Here is a 12,175-nt window from a genome sequence, read left to right as displayed (position 1 = left end):
ACGGATCCAATCTCCCTTTGTAGTCTGAAATGCATGGAATGGGCCTCCCCATCCCTGACCCAGGAAAAAGGGACGTGAGCTTCTGGCTCCCTGCCCTGCGCCTCTCCTCAAAAGCAGGCCATCCAGGCCTCTGGCCTCTGGGGTTACCCTGCTGAGCAAAACAGGTCATTTTGGGTGTGGGTCTCTTCCAGGGAAGGACGCGGGCATCTCTTTGATCACCCTCCTCTGCCTTGATTTGCTTCTTTCCAACAGGTTCTCCACTTCCCAAGCTGCGCCCAGACCCCTGGTTGGAAGAATCTCTTCAAGTCATCAAGGGACGTGGCTCTGGAGATCCCAAGGAGAGATCACTTGAGGGAGACCAGCCTGAATCTCTGGTCTACTCTTTCTCATTGTGGATCTGCCTTCATTCCCTGGCTCAAGGTCAGAACAGACAGGCTGTGGCAGAGACTGATAAGCATAAGGAAGGTCCTTGTGGCCCTCACTCCTGCCTGCAAGCAGCTACCCTCCGGCCGACAAACTGGCCTTCAGTTTTGCCCACCATCTCCCACCATCTCCTGTGAGCCCATGACGACCCACATAGAGAGAGATGTCTCCCAGCGTTAGCCTGCCTCTGTGCACTGGAAGCCCCTGAGAGTTGACTTGAGGTGTCCTTCATGACCAGCGGGGCTCTGGGACACCACATAAAAGCCTTTCCTACTCCAGGCTCCGCATCCTCCTCTCCTGCCTCCCTTTCCTCGAGGAACGAGGTAAGCCTGAGTCCGCTCCATCTCTCCCTGTGGGCTGAACTGCTGTCATGGTGGCTACTCACGCTGATACTTGGGCTGCCTCAGCTTGGCCCTGCAATAGAACTCTTCAAGGGCTGTCACCTCTTTCCCTTTTGATGGTGGTGGCTGGGGAGAGCGGGAAAGAGAGGGGTTCTTTTAAGAAGAAGGGGATCAGTGGGGCTCAGCTGCAAGGAGGTATTCCCACCAGAATTTGCGCCTTCAGCAGATGGTTGCTTAGCAAATGGCCAAGCGTTCCCTCTCTGCTCTGTGTTTCAGCTTTGCCTCGCTCACCGGGAGATGTCTCCCACTGCCTCTGTGGTGCCCAACCCCACTTGCAAGTAGCTGCAGTGAGCCCTGTGTCAGCTCTGTGTCAGCTGCTGCGCTGACTCGACTGTGGCCATCCAGGCCTCCCCAGTGGTGGTGACCCTGCCGGGCCCCATCCTCACCTCCTTCCCTCAGAGCACAGCCGTGGGATCCTCTCTCTCAGCTGCAGTTGGGAGCTCCCTCAGCGCCGGCGGGGTTCCCATCTCTTCTGGGGGCTCCCTTGGTCTGGGGGGGTCAGGGCTGTGTCTGCCTCCCCCTCACTGCAGTTCGAACTGCTGCAGCTGGCGGATCATTCTGCAGCAAGAGCAGGGCCCACTCTCTGAAGGTCTTTCAAAGGGGTGGAGGAACCCCCCTCCAGGGCATGGGTATGGGGACAGAGATAGCTCTTTCCCATACAGATACTGTACTGCCACTGGAGGGGAGATGTCCCTTCTGGGGCTGAGACAGTGGATCTCCAGGCAATGGAGGGTGTTCCTGGGGCTCTACCCAGGCTCATTGGTCTCATCCAGCACTCGGGGAGCCAGGAGGCCATATGGACCAGTGCAGGCAGCTTCATTGCTCAGGACATTTTGTCCTCGGTTTCCTTCCTGACAGCACTGCCTGCTGGGACTCCTGTGGTCCCCAGCCCATTTGCTGGGGTCATGGCAAATGTTCCTACCACAGGAGCCTCGGATGCTGCTCCTCCCTGTGCGACACTGCGGGGAGGACACTTTGTGCCCCCTTACAGGCTTCATTGGGAGCCAGAGATCTCCCAGAGCTCGCCAGCACCTGGGAGCTGCAGCTCAGGCCAGGCTGACCACACAGGAGGCCAGGTCACCTCACCTCCTGCGGTCCTTCTGGCTGAGGGTAGGCCTTGGCAAGCCAGAGAGCCACCTTCACACAGCAGAACCCCGCCCTCCTCTTCTCTTCTCCAGGCTGAACAAACCCAGTTCCCTCAGCATCTCCCTCAATCACGACGTGCTCTGGCATACTCTGATACCACCTTGTGCACGTGCCCTCTTCCTGATAAACGTCCTTCTGCAGACTGCGGTCCTTCTGAAAAAGGATGTCTCTGTCCTGTCAGCAGTGTTGGAGAGAAATACCCTAGAGCCTGCAATGTCCCTGTTGACCTCCTACTGGTGGGCCTTTACTCCCACCTGCCCCTCTTCCCACTGGTGCTGGTTGCATTTGCCGGTGAGGAACTGCCAGTTGAGGGAAACTTTCTGGGTTGAAACCCTGCTGGTCAACGCCACATCCTGGATTGGCACCTATAGAGTGTGCCCTGGGCCTGAAAGAGGGAAGGACGCATCTCAGGGGCTCTCCAGCTTTGGGAGCAGAGGGCAGGGGAGCTCCCTAATGACTAACGAGAGGGCGAAGTTGCCCCAGTCTCCAAAAATGGGGAGGGAAGACTATCTGGGGAACCAGGGAAAAGTGATGATAAACTGGAGCAAGTTCAGCGGAGGATCCCTAGGACAGTCAGGGGCCGGGGGCTCTGGCCTTGTGAGGAGAGGCTGAGGACCCAAGGCTTGCTTAGCTGGGAGAAGAAAAAACTTAGCGGGTATCTAATGGGAGCCTCCCAGTGCCCACAAGGAGGTTACTGCGACGGCTGGAGGATGGGAGCCAGTGGTCAGAAAGTGAACAGGCAGTTTGTGACTGGCTACACAAACAAAAATGATCACCCTGAGGGTGCCTAAGCATGGGAACAGGGGTGCAGAGAGGCTGTGACATGTCTGCCCTCAAGGTACTTTATGACCCGAAAGGACAAAGCACCCATCAGCTGGTGTGAGCCTGCTTGAAGCAGGAGGATGCACTCCCTGACTCCCTGGAACGCCTTCTGCCCAGAAGGGTTGTTGGAGGGCTAAGTGGAAGCAGGGAGGGAGGATGTTGTGGGTGAATGTCCAAAGAGCCGCATTTTAGGCGAGAGGCATGCAGAATGTGAGTTTTGTAGGGGAGAGTGGAAAAGTGGAATTCCCTAGGGGCCATGTTTCTGTTCTAGGCCTAATCACCTGCTACTGGGGGCTGCACGGTTATGCCCATTTCTCCTTCGGCAACAGCTGGGACTGCAGCAAGGGCCGGACAGCAGGCTGAGCAGAGCCCCCACTTAAGAGAGGGGGGGCGGGGCAAGAGAGAGAAGCTCTGAAGGAGGCCACCAAGAGAGAGGAGCCTGTCAGGAGTGGGACTCGAACCCACGTCTCCCACGGAGACTGCAACCTGAATGCAGCGCCTTAGACTGCTCGGCCATCCTGACCCACTGCTGCTGCTGCGGCTGCTGCTGCTAACGCTGCCTCTGCTGCTCCTCCCCTGGCGGCTGCCAGAGCCAGCCCACCTCAGCCAGCCTCCTCCTGGCACTGCTGCAGGGGGAGCTGGCTCCTGGGACCACCCTTGCCCTGCTCCCGCCAAGGGCTGCTGACAGGTGACCGCAGCTCCTACAGCCACTTTGGACCACACAGTACCAGCACAGGGGCAGCGTCTCGCAAAGGCCAAGGCAAGCCTTCATGGGAGCAACCAAAGGAACCATCAGCAAATTATGACTCTGCACACGCCAACACGTGGTCAAGGGCCTCCAGGCACACGTCTACCTTTCTCTCCATTCCCCCCAGAGCCTCAGGATATTGCAAGACAAGCACTTGGCCGGCAGTGCTGCCTTGTGGATGGTTCCTGGGGCAACAAGGGTGCTTCCTTCCTCCCTCCTCGTGGCCGGGAAGGCTGGGCAAGGAGGGCTCTGCCACACCAACCCCTGGGGGAATGCTGTGCCGGTCTCAAGGAGTCAGCGTGTGGCAAAGGGGCTGGAGCGTGAAGGCAAAAGGACAGGAGATGCGCCAAGTGCTGAGCAACGACTGAGCTCCAGTTCCTGTGGGGAAGAGGCTCACTTACTGCCCGTGGTGCAGAGGAAGGAGGGCACAGCTCTCCCTGGGACTTGTTGCTTCATGGAAGGAGCTAGACTGCAAGGCATCTCTCAGGAGGTCACTAGTCCAAATGCCTGCTCAAAGCAGGGCTAGCCCCAAAGCTAGAGCAGGTGGCTCAGTGCGTGAGCCCCATGGGAACTTGAGTGTGATACCCAGGCATAGAGAGTCCCAAAGTTCTCTGGGCAGGTGCTCCAGTGCTTCAACACTCCCTGAGAATCTCTGTATGGTCCAAAGCAGCCCCCGCAGTCTGCTTTTGCCAAGGCTGGCCTTGCTAAAAGGCAGGCCTGTGTCTGCTGGCCTAGGAGGTGCCCAGAGGCCTGGCCACCAGGCAAGGCTGTGTTGGGAGTCAAGGGGAGCGTGGCTCGACGCCCTGTGGGAGCTGGACTTGCTGAGGGAAGCTGGGTTCCTTTGGAGCAGCAGAGGCAAGGCACTTGTGGAGCCTGGCTGAAGAAAAGTTTCTCTGCGTTGGCCAGGAATCGAACCCGGGTCAACTGCTTGGAAGGCAGCTATGCTCACCACTATACCACCAACGCACCTGGTGGCCTCCTCCCTCCTGCTCCTCCACTGGGCAGCCTGGCCGGCCTCCTCCTGCCAGCCCCCTGCACACACACGCACGACCTCAAGCTGCGAGGCTGTGTGTGCTTTTCTGTGTGTGTAAGATGCTGGCTAGGGAATCTCAAGCTGCACTAGCCGCCGACTAGGGGAGATCAGCATCAGGGACTGCCCAGGCTTGGAGCAGGACGCTGGACACACCAGGACTGAGCTCCGGGCATGGACTCTGCACGGACCTATGGTACGGCCAGGGGTTCGAGGGACCTGCTGGCGTGCATGTGGGAGGGAGGGGGTCTGTCTCCAGCACTGATCTCCAGCCCTAAGCAGCCAGAGGGAAAGAAAAGGCTTGGGCCAGCTGTCTTGTTCATGCCTGTGCCAGTGCTGGTGGTGCTTCTGTGGGTGCTGGAAATGGTGCCGCTCCCCATCTGCGTTCATACGTGTGCCAGCTGTGCATGTACTATGCAAGTGTACGTGCGCTTGTGTCTATGCACCTCTGGTGGTATGAGCACAGCCAAACACCCACCCAGCTGCTCACTCCTTTCCCCACCTTCGCTGGGGTGCAGGGCACTGAAGGCTGCATGAGAAAGCTCATGGCTCAAGATAAACACAAGGACGTGGCTTAGCAAAAACTGTTGTGGGCAAACCAGGCTTGATTTGGGAAAAAATAATTTTTTGCCAGTTAAAACAGATTCACGTAGTGAGAAACAAAAAGACAAACATCAACCACCACCTTTCCTCTCCCCGGTCCCAGGCTCAACTTCACTCCCTCGCACCAGGCTCCTTTGCCTGCCCAAGCCGGACGCAGCTTCCCTCTGCTCTTTCCCACTCCTTTTGTTCCTTCCTCCTCCCTCTGCCCGGTGTATTCTGCCCTTTCCGGTATGTGTTTTCACAGGGGGGCCACAGACTTTGCTGATGGCTCATCCGTGTCGTGCGGTGGGTCCACTCTGGAGCTGGAACTGGCTGTGTCCGACACAGGGCAGCCCCTTACCTCGTCTCACAGAGGCCACCCTGCTGCACCCCCTGACCCCTCCGCTACCAAAACCTTGCCATATGTAGCCAATACAGTGCCCATTGGGAATACCGCAGGGCATAACGCTGAGCTAACACAGTCGGAGTCTGCCTCAGTTGGAGTCCCGTTCACGCTGTCCCGGGCTAACGTGTGGTTGCGTGATGTGCCCTTTGGTTGAATTGAAAAGGCACAGCAACTAGCCTGGATTTCTTCTTAGGCACTAGGTACGTCCATATCTTGTTCACCGGTCTTGTATCAGCTCAGCAATCGGTGAGTGAAAAGCAGGCAATGCTAGGGTAACAATTATGATTCCTATTGTGTAATGTGCAAATAGGCCAGGTGGATCACTTCTAGCTCAGGTTTCATGGTCAGATATGAGCATCTGCCACATTCCATGCTACATGCCCATCTGGCTTTTGGCCCATCAGGTACTCAGGTAGCAGGGAGCTCCCTTGCAGATACCCATGCCGTCTTCCTGCTGCCAGCTCACAGAAGCACTCAGACAAGGAGGACTTCTGGAAGAGGCCACTCTCGATTGTTTTTGAAGGGTCATTGCAATCCATGGCCTGGCAAGGGAAGGAGCAAGTCATCCTGGAGCTCCATCACGGGTGCTCTCCATGCCACAAACTTCAGAGATGCCTCAGTGTTGTGGAGGCAGCTGGAACCAGCTGTGTCTGGCACAGGGCAGCCCCTTACCTCTTCTCACAGAAGCCACCTTGCAGCACTCCTCTCCCCTCCCCTCCCAACAGCTAACCACATATAGCCAATACAGCGCCCATTGGGAATACCTGCTCGGCCCTGCTCCTGGCTAGACCTACAAGTGGGCACGGCAGCAAACAGACTATGACGGTGGAAGCGCCCAGGTGGTAAAGCCGACAGGCACTGGAGTTTCCCAAAGTAGCAGCAGCCTTGTCCTCCTCCCCACGTGCAGATCCCTGGAGGTTCCCACCTGTGGCTGTGAAGTTGGGGACTGAGCTGCCTGATGGGAAGGGAGAAACACCTGTGTCCCCAGGACACCCCCTTCCTTGTGGGGAGAGCTGCCTGCTGGTCCACACCCACCCGTCTGCTTTGCCGAGGGGCACTTTGGGAGTGCTGGCTCCTAAGAAGGCAAAGGAGAAAGAAGGTGGCAGCGGCAGAGAGCAGGGGCTGAGGGAGCAGTAGGGCCATGGCCACGGCTGCCCAGAGCGCTAGAGCAGCGCAGGTTGAAACTTGCTGGGAGAGGCAGCAGCTGTCAGGAGCAGGGAAAAGAAGCATCTAGCAGAGGATGGTTTCGATCCATCGACCTCTGGGTTATGGGCCCAGCACGCTTCCGCTGCGCCACTCTGCTCCCCCCAGCACCTCAGCCGGCACCTCCCACAGCCCTGCCCGATGCTCCCCGGCACTGCCAGCACCAGCACTTGTGCTCACACCTTTCCATTCCTCTTACCCGCACCCTCGCCCAGGCTGGAGAAATGTCTCCCTGGAAAGCTCACTGGCGGTGGGCCTGGGGTGGGAAGCGCAAGGGCCTTGCCTTGCCCTTCTCCCCACACCTCCTGCCCATAACCCTGGATGGGGACTTTCTCTCTGAGCACCCGAGCTGTCCCCTGGAGCGAGGGGACAGCCCTGTAGCTTTGCAGGGCAGAGAGGAGCTGCTCTCCAGCAAGCTCACGAGGGCTGCAACCCTGCCCAGAAATCCATCTCCCAGGGGGCTGTGGGCCTGTTCCCGGCATAAAAGTCAGTCCTTTGCCAGCTGGGGAGGGAGACAAGGATGCTTAGCATACAATTACCAAGGGAAATAATGCTCCGATTTTAGCTGTGCACATAGCAGTGCCCCAGCCTAACGCATGGAGGACCCCGACCTAGAGGAAAGCAGGGTTTATATATGTTTACAATACAGCTGTGTCAACCAGTCCAATTACTCATGTTAAGGGGTGGGCTAATCAGTTACTGTTGCTCACGAAATCCGTATGTGCTTCTCCCAGGCAGGTGGTGTGGACGTATGGTCAGTGGGGTGTTAATCTTCATCGTTCTAAACCAATGTCCCGTGCAGGTGGAGGGGTTTTATACTAGATTCAGGTCCATTGCTGTTCTGGCCATAGTTACATACCTGGGGTTTTTTTGAAAGACAAAGCTCCTATTGTTTTATCGTCTGTATGGGGTGTTCTCAGCCAGTGAGAGCCGGTTTAGGTTGGGTCTTCAGGTCACGTTGACCCTGAGGTAAACGCTCTTAGTCCTAGGCAGTGTTTGCTCCTCTAAGCAAGTTGCATGGCAGGTAGGGCCTTGCCTTTCACACCGCCTGTGTGGGCCTTACCCTGCCCGTGCTGTGCTGCGCTCCCCCACAGCTCCCGGCTTGTCCTCCTTCCTGGCGCAGCCCTGCCCTTGCAGCTCGCCGACAGCCAAGGGCTGCCCCTGTCACCATGCAGGGTGCCAGGGAGTCAGAGAAACCCCAACCCCTGCTCATCATTCCTTCAGCGGTGCCTATCCTGCCCAGCACTGCTGGGGGTGGAGGTGGCTCCCAGTCGCCCCAGGGCAGCGCCGGACTGGGAGGTGCCCTTTCCTAAATGCTACAAGGCATCCCAGGAAGGCTCTGAGCAGGCAGATCTGGTAGAACCTCTTCGTGAGGCTCTTCCCCCCACTTCCCTGCTGCTCCACACCAGTCTGCCTTTGTGAGACCTAAAGTGAGGGGCACTTTGTGAGTGCTGGCTAGATCTCAGATCCATGAGGTGTCCTCCCTTCATCTTTAGCAATGAGGGCCGTGTTGTGGAAGCTCTCTTTGGAGATGAGGTGCTGTAGCTTCAGGTGTAGGGAAGAGAGCTGGTGGGGCTGTGCTGCTTGGGATGTCAGGCGAGATCAGGCTCTTAACTTCTGCTCAACAACCAACAACAGTGGACCTCTTTTCACAGCTCATACTCAGCACTGGTCCATTCTCTTCCCCCAACTTGCCTACCTTGTCAATGGGAGCAGGATTTCCCATCCATCCATCCAAGAATTTCAAGGGGTGGGACGGGGACAGGAGAGGCCAAGTGCTGTAGGCAAGTGGGTTTTACTGTCTCCCTGGGCACCAGGTACAGTGTGGAGCAGAGTCCCACGGCTGCAGCGGGGTCAATTGCAGGCAGCCCAAAAGGGGACTGCGCCCCGTAGTTGGCAGGATTCGAACCTGCGCGGGGAAACCCCAATGGATTTCTAGTCCATCGCCTTCACCACTCGGCCACAACTACCTGCTCCAACCCTCTCTGCCCTGCTGATTACATGCCCTCTGCAATGACACCTGGCTCCCTGCGAGTTTCAGGGCCAGGCTTCACTCAAAGCCCTGCATTTGGGACCTGCACTGAGCATGACAGGCACCTGGTGCCAGCCTTCCAGAGGCCTTGAGAGGCGTAACCCTAGGGGCTATAGCTGCAGCTCCCAACGCCTTGCCCTCAGCCAGGTATCTGGGATATCCTGCCACAGGGGATGCTTTCACTCCCCAGCTGGTCGTGACTGCTTCCAGGGAAGAAGGGAAGGCAGCTGCGTGGAGACCATCAGGGCTGGTGGTAGTTGTGGGGTGGGATATTAGTCCCCGCATTGCTTCTCAAATTTATCTGAGGGGGACTCCAAGCCTGCTGTGAGCGCTAGCATGGGGACATTACTGCAGGGGAGATGGTGACCCCCCGGCAGCACGTCCAGCCTCTTGGGGACGTAGGGTGGTGTCAATCCTTGAACAAAGACTATGACACTTGCCATGCAGGGTGTTGGTGTGTAGAGGGAACGGTTTGCTAGAGTGGCAGAGATCTATGGAAAGATGGCTGCGTGGCTGACTGCATGCAGAGCAAGGGTGGGAGGTGGTTGCAGTCGAGAGGGTGAACATGAGGAGCGAGTTAAGGAAGTAAGTGTGTGCGCGGGGAGACTGGAAGGAGGAGGCCGGCCAGTCTGTGAAGCGGAGGAGCAGGAGGCAGGCCAGGCTCTGATCTGGAGGAGCAGGAGGCAGCACTGCCCACAGGTGCGTTGGTGGTTTAGTGGTGAGCATAGCTGCCTTCCAAGCAGTAGACCCGGGTTAGATTCCTGGCCAAGGCTGACAAACGTCTCTTCAGCCTGGCTCCAGGGTTTCTTACATCCTCTGCAGGCAGCCTCTCCTGCTCAAAAAATTCCCAGCTTTCCCCTGGGGTTTCAAGCCACTCCCCTCTCCTCCCTGCAGCCTTGAGAGCAAGAGAGACCAGTGCTATCTGCCTGTTGGGAGGGCTCCAGACTTGGCTCTTCACTGCAGTGCTGGTACAGGGGCCAGGAGAGAGGCAGTTTTGGCCTGGCACAGAGCTGGTCTTGCTGCTGCTGCGGCTGGTTGCACCTGGCAAGAAAAGCACGCTGCTAAGGCAGGGAACAGATGAAGACTGAGAATGCCTAGGTGGTGGTCAGGGGACAGACTGTGCTTCATGAGGCCAGCTATGCAATTTTGGAGTGTGGTGGGAGGAGGCCTGTTCTTTATGGAATGGCTCAAAGGCCTGTCTGTCTGATCTGAAGTCACCCTGGAGATGCTACACCTACCCCGTCCAGGCTGCAGCATTGCAGAGGCACCCTGAAGTTTACTGGAACTGGATGTAATGATGTTGCTGGTAACTAAGAACTGAGACACCCTCATTTCTCTTGCAGCTTATGGCCTGTGGGCCAAGGGAAACGCAAGGAGCCTCTCTCACCTAGACTCTCTACCTGAAGTGGGTGAAGCTTCTCAAGTCTCTCCTTCCAGGGCTGCTTAAATCAAAAAAAAGCAATGTTCTTTGCTGTGCTGACAGTCAAAAACCATTCTGGGCGGTGGGGTTGTATGGAAGGTTTGGGTTGGCAGAGTATTTACAGACTCCCACTCTGTCAATAGCAGTGCTATAAGTTGGTGGAGTTACAAAGCGGGGGATTGTGACTGTGCATGGTCTCTTCCTTACTGAAAGGCCCACCCTAACCCCATCTTGCAGTCACACTGCCTACGTCCAGACCAGCACTTTCCTCCTTTCCACTGCATACCCATCCCCTGGAGTTCATTCCCACAACAGCAGTGAAAGAGAGAAGTGCCATGACTGTGTTTCATATGAAATTTCTGAAGAAAATTCCCATCTTTGGCCACCCTTGCAGTAAAACAGGGTTACTGGGTGTGACATTTCTTGTATTTCCACCTGTTCCAGTGAGGGGGAGACGTGCACCTGCCCCAAAGCTCATGCACCTGGAGCAGCAATGACTGCCGAGAGCTTTTGGTGGTGCAGCATTGAGGAGAGAAACGCATCACCAAAAGGAAAGGAGGCATAAACCTGCCTTCCAAATGCCAGGACCCTGCCTGAGATTCAGGCTCAGGAAGGCAACTTGTCCCTGCCTGTTTCTGAAGGGGGCCTCCACAACTCAGCTGGGCACACGTGCCCATTTTTTCCTGCCACCTCAGCAAGTGTTGCCATCTCAGCCCAGTTCATAAGCCTGCTTCTGTCCTCTGGCCTGGGGTACTCAGGGCAGGCAGCGAAAAGTCACTGCTTCCTGAGCATACATGCAAGACACGGTGGGTACGCTGGCAGAAGAAATGAGATCAGCTCTTGAATGCTTTCAGTGGCGTGACTCAAGGCAGAACCTGAGAGATATCACAGAGTCGTGATCACAAGGCTACAAACTCACATTCCATTTCTCTGAGGCTTTTCAGTATTTCTCTTGCCTGCTTGCTTATTTTTGGTGCTCTGGTATCAGTTCAGGGAGCTCCATCCACAACTGGTGGCAAGAACAGGACAAAGGCCAATGCTCTTCCTTGCACAGCAGGTGGCTAACTGAGGGAGGAGGAGAACAAACCGCCACGAGTCTCCAGCTATGCTGCACAAAGTCTTTAATGAGAAGGACGAAATACAGTGGCACAGGACAGAGACCAAGAAACACATCTGCAGGGTTCAGGGAGGCACAGAGAATGGCCCATTTCCCAAGAACAAGCTCCACACAAAGCACTTGCCTTTTCCCATTCTGCCCTACTCGGTGGCAATCCCAGACCACCAAGAGCAGTCCCTAACTCCCGCACCCTCCCCCCATCAGCAGGATGTTCAGCAAAGCAGAAGAGAACGAGCCCTTTCTCGAGGAGCTCAGAGCAAAGCAGAGCCAGAGGAGGCACGGCGAGGCCTGCCGTGCAGCGAGGAGCAGCGGGCCCAGGTCCCTCCTGCCATGTGGGATGAGGACACCCAGCCCGAATGCAGGTCGTGGCCACGCTCTTCCTGCAGAGTTCCTATCTTCCTTCCTAATCCAAAGGGAATGATCCAGCAGCTTCAGCAGTTCAGACTGCATCGGGGGGAAGGCAGACAGAGCCCTGACCCCCCCAGACCAAGGGAGCCCCCAGAAGAGATGGGAACCCCGCCGGTGCTGAGGGAGCTCCCAACAGCAGCTGAGAGAGAGGATCCCACGGCTGTGCTCTGAGGGAAGGAGGTGAGGATGGGGCCCGGCAGGGTCACCACCACCGGGGAAGCCTCAATGACCACTGTCGAGTCAGCGCAGCGGGCGACACAGGGCTCACTGCAGCTGCTTGCAAGTGGGGTTGGGCCAGAGGCGCCGCAGGGGCCTGGGGGACAGGGTCTGAAGCAAGACATCTCTCGGTGAGGGAGGCAAAGCTGAAACACAGAGCAGAGAGGTAAAACAGACCCCAACATCAGCCTGCCTACCATTCCCTCAGCTCTCTCTGCAGA

The 12,175-nt window shown here is 56.9% G+C and overlaps 4 non-coding genes across 4 annotated transcripts; all 4 read right to left on the bottom strand.

The window, feature by feature from the left end:
- Nucleotides 1–3,232: 3,232 nt before the first annotated feature.
- TRNAL-CAG (transfer RNA leucine (anticodon CAG)) lies at nucleotides 3,233–3,315 on the bottom strand. The gene has a single exon. It is a non-coding gene; the product is annotated as a tRNA-Leu (tRNA).
- Nucleotides 3,316–4,434: 1,119 nt separating this feature from the next.
- Nucleotides 4,435–4,506, bottom strand: TRNAG-UCC (transfer RNA glycine (anticodon UCC)). Its single transcript has one exon. It is a non-coding gene; the product is annotated as a tRNA-Gly (tRNA).
- Nucleotides 4,507–6,789: 2,283 nt separating this feature from the next.
- On the bottom strand, nucleotides 6,790–6,861 carry TRNAM-CAU (transfer RNA methionine (anticodon CAU)). Its single transcript has one exon. It is a non-coding gene; the product is annotated as a tRNA-Met (tRNA).
- Nucleotides 6,862–8,649: 1,788 nt separating this feature from the next.
- Nucleotides 8,650–8,731, bottom strand: TRNAS-AGA (transfer RNA serine (anticodon AGA)). The gene has a single exon. It is a non-coding gene; the product is annotated as a tRNA-Ser (tRNA).
- Between the last annotated feature and the right edge of the window lie 3,444 nt (nucleotides 8,732–12,175).

Source organism: Aptenodytes patagonicus, chromosome 10 (assembly GCF_965638725.1).
Source record: "Aptenodytes patagonicus chromosome 10, bAptPat1.pri.cur, whole genome shotgun sequence".
Taxonomy (NCBI): Eukaryota; Metazoa; Chordata; class Aves; order Sphenisciformes; family Spheniscidae; genus Aptenodytes; species Aptenodytes patagonicus.
This window is presented reverse-complemented; position numbering and strand designations above follow the sequence as displayed.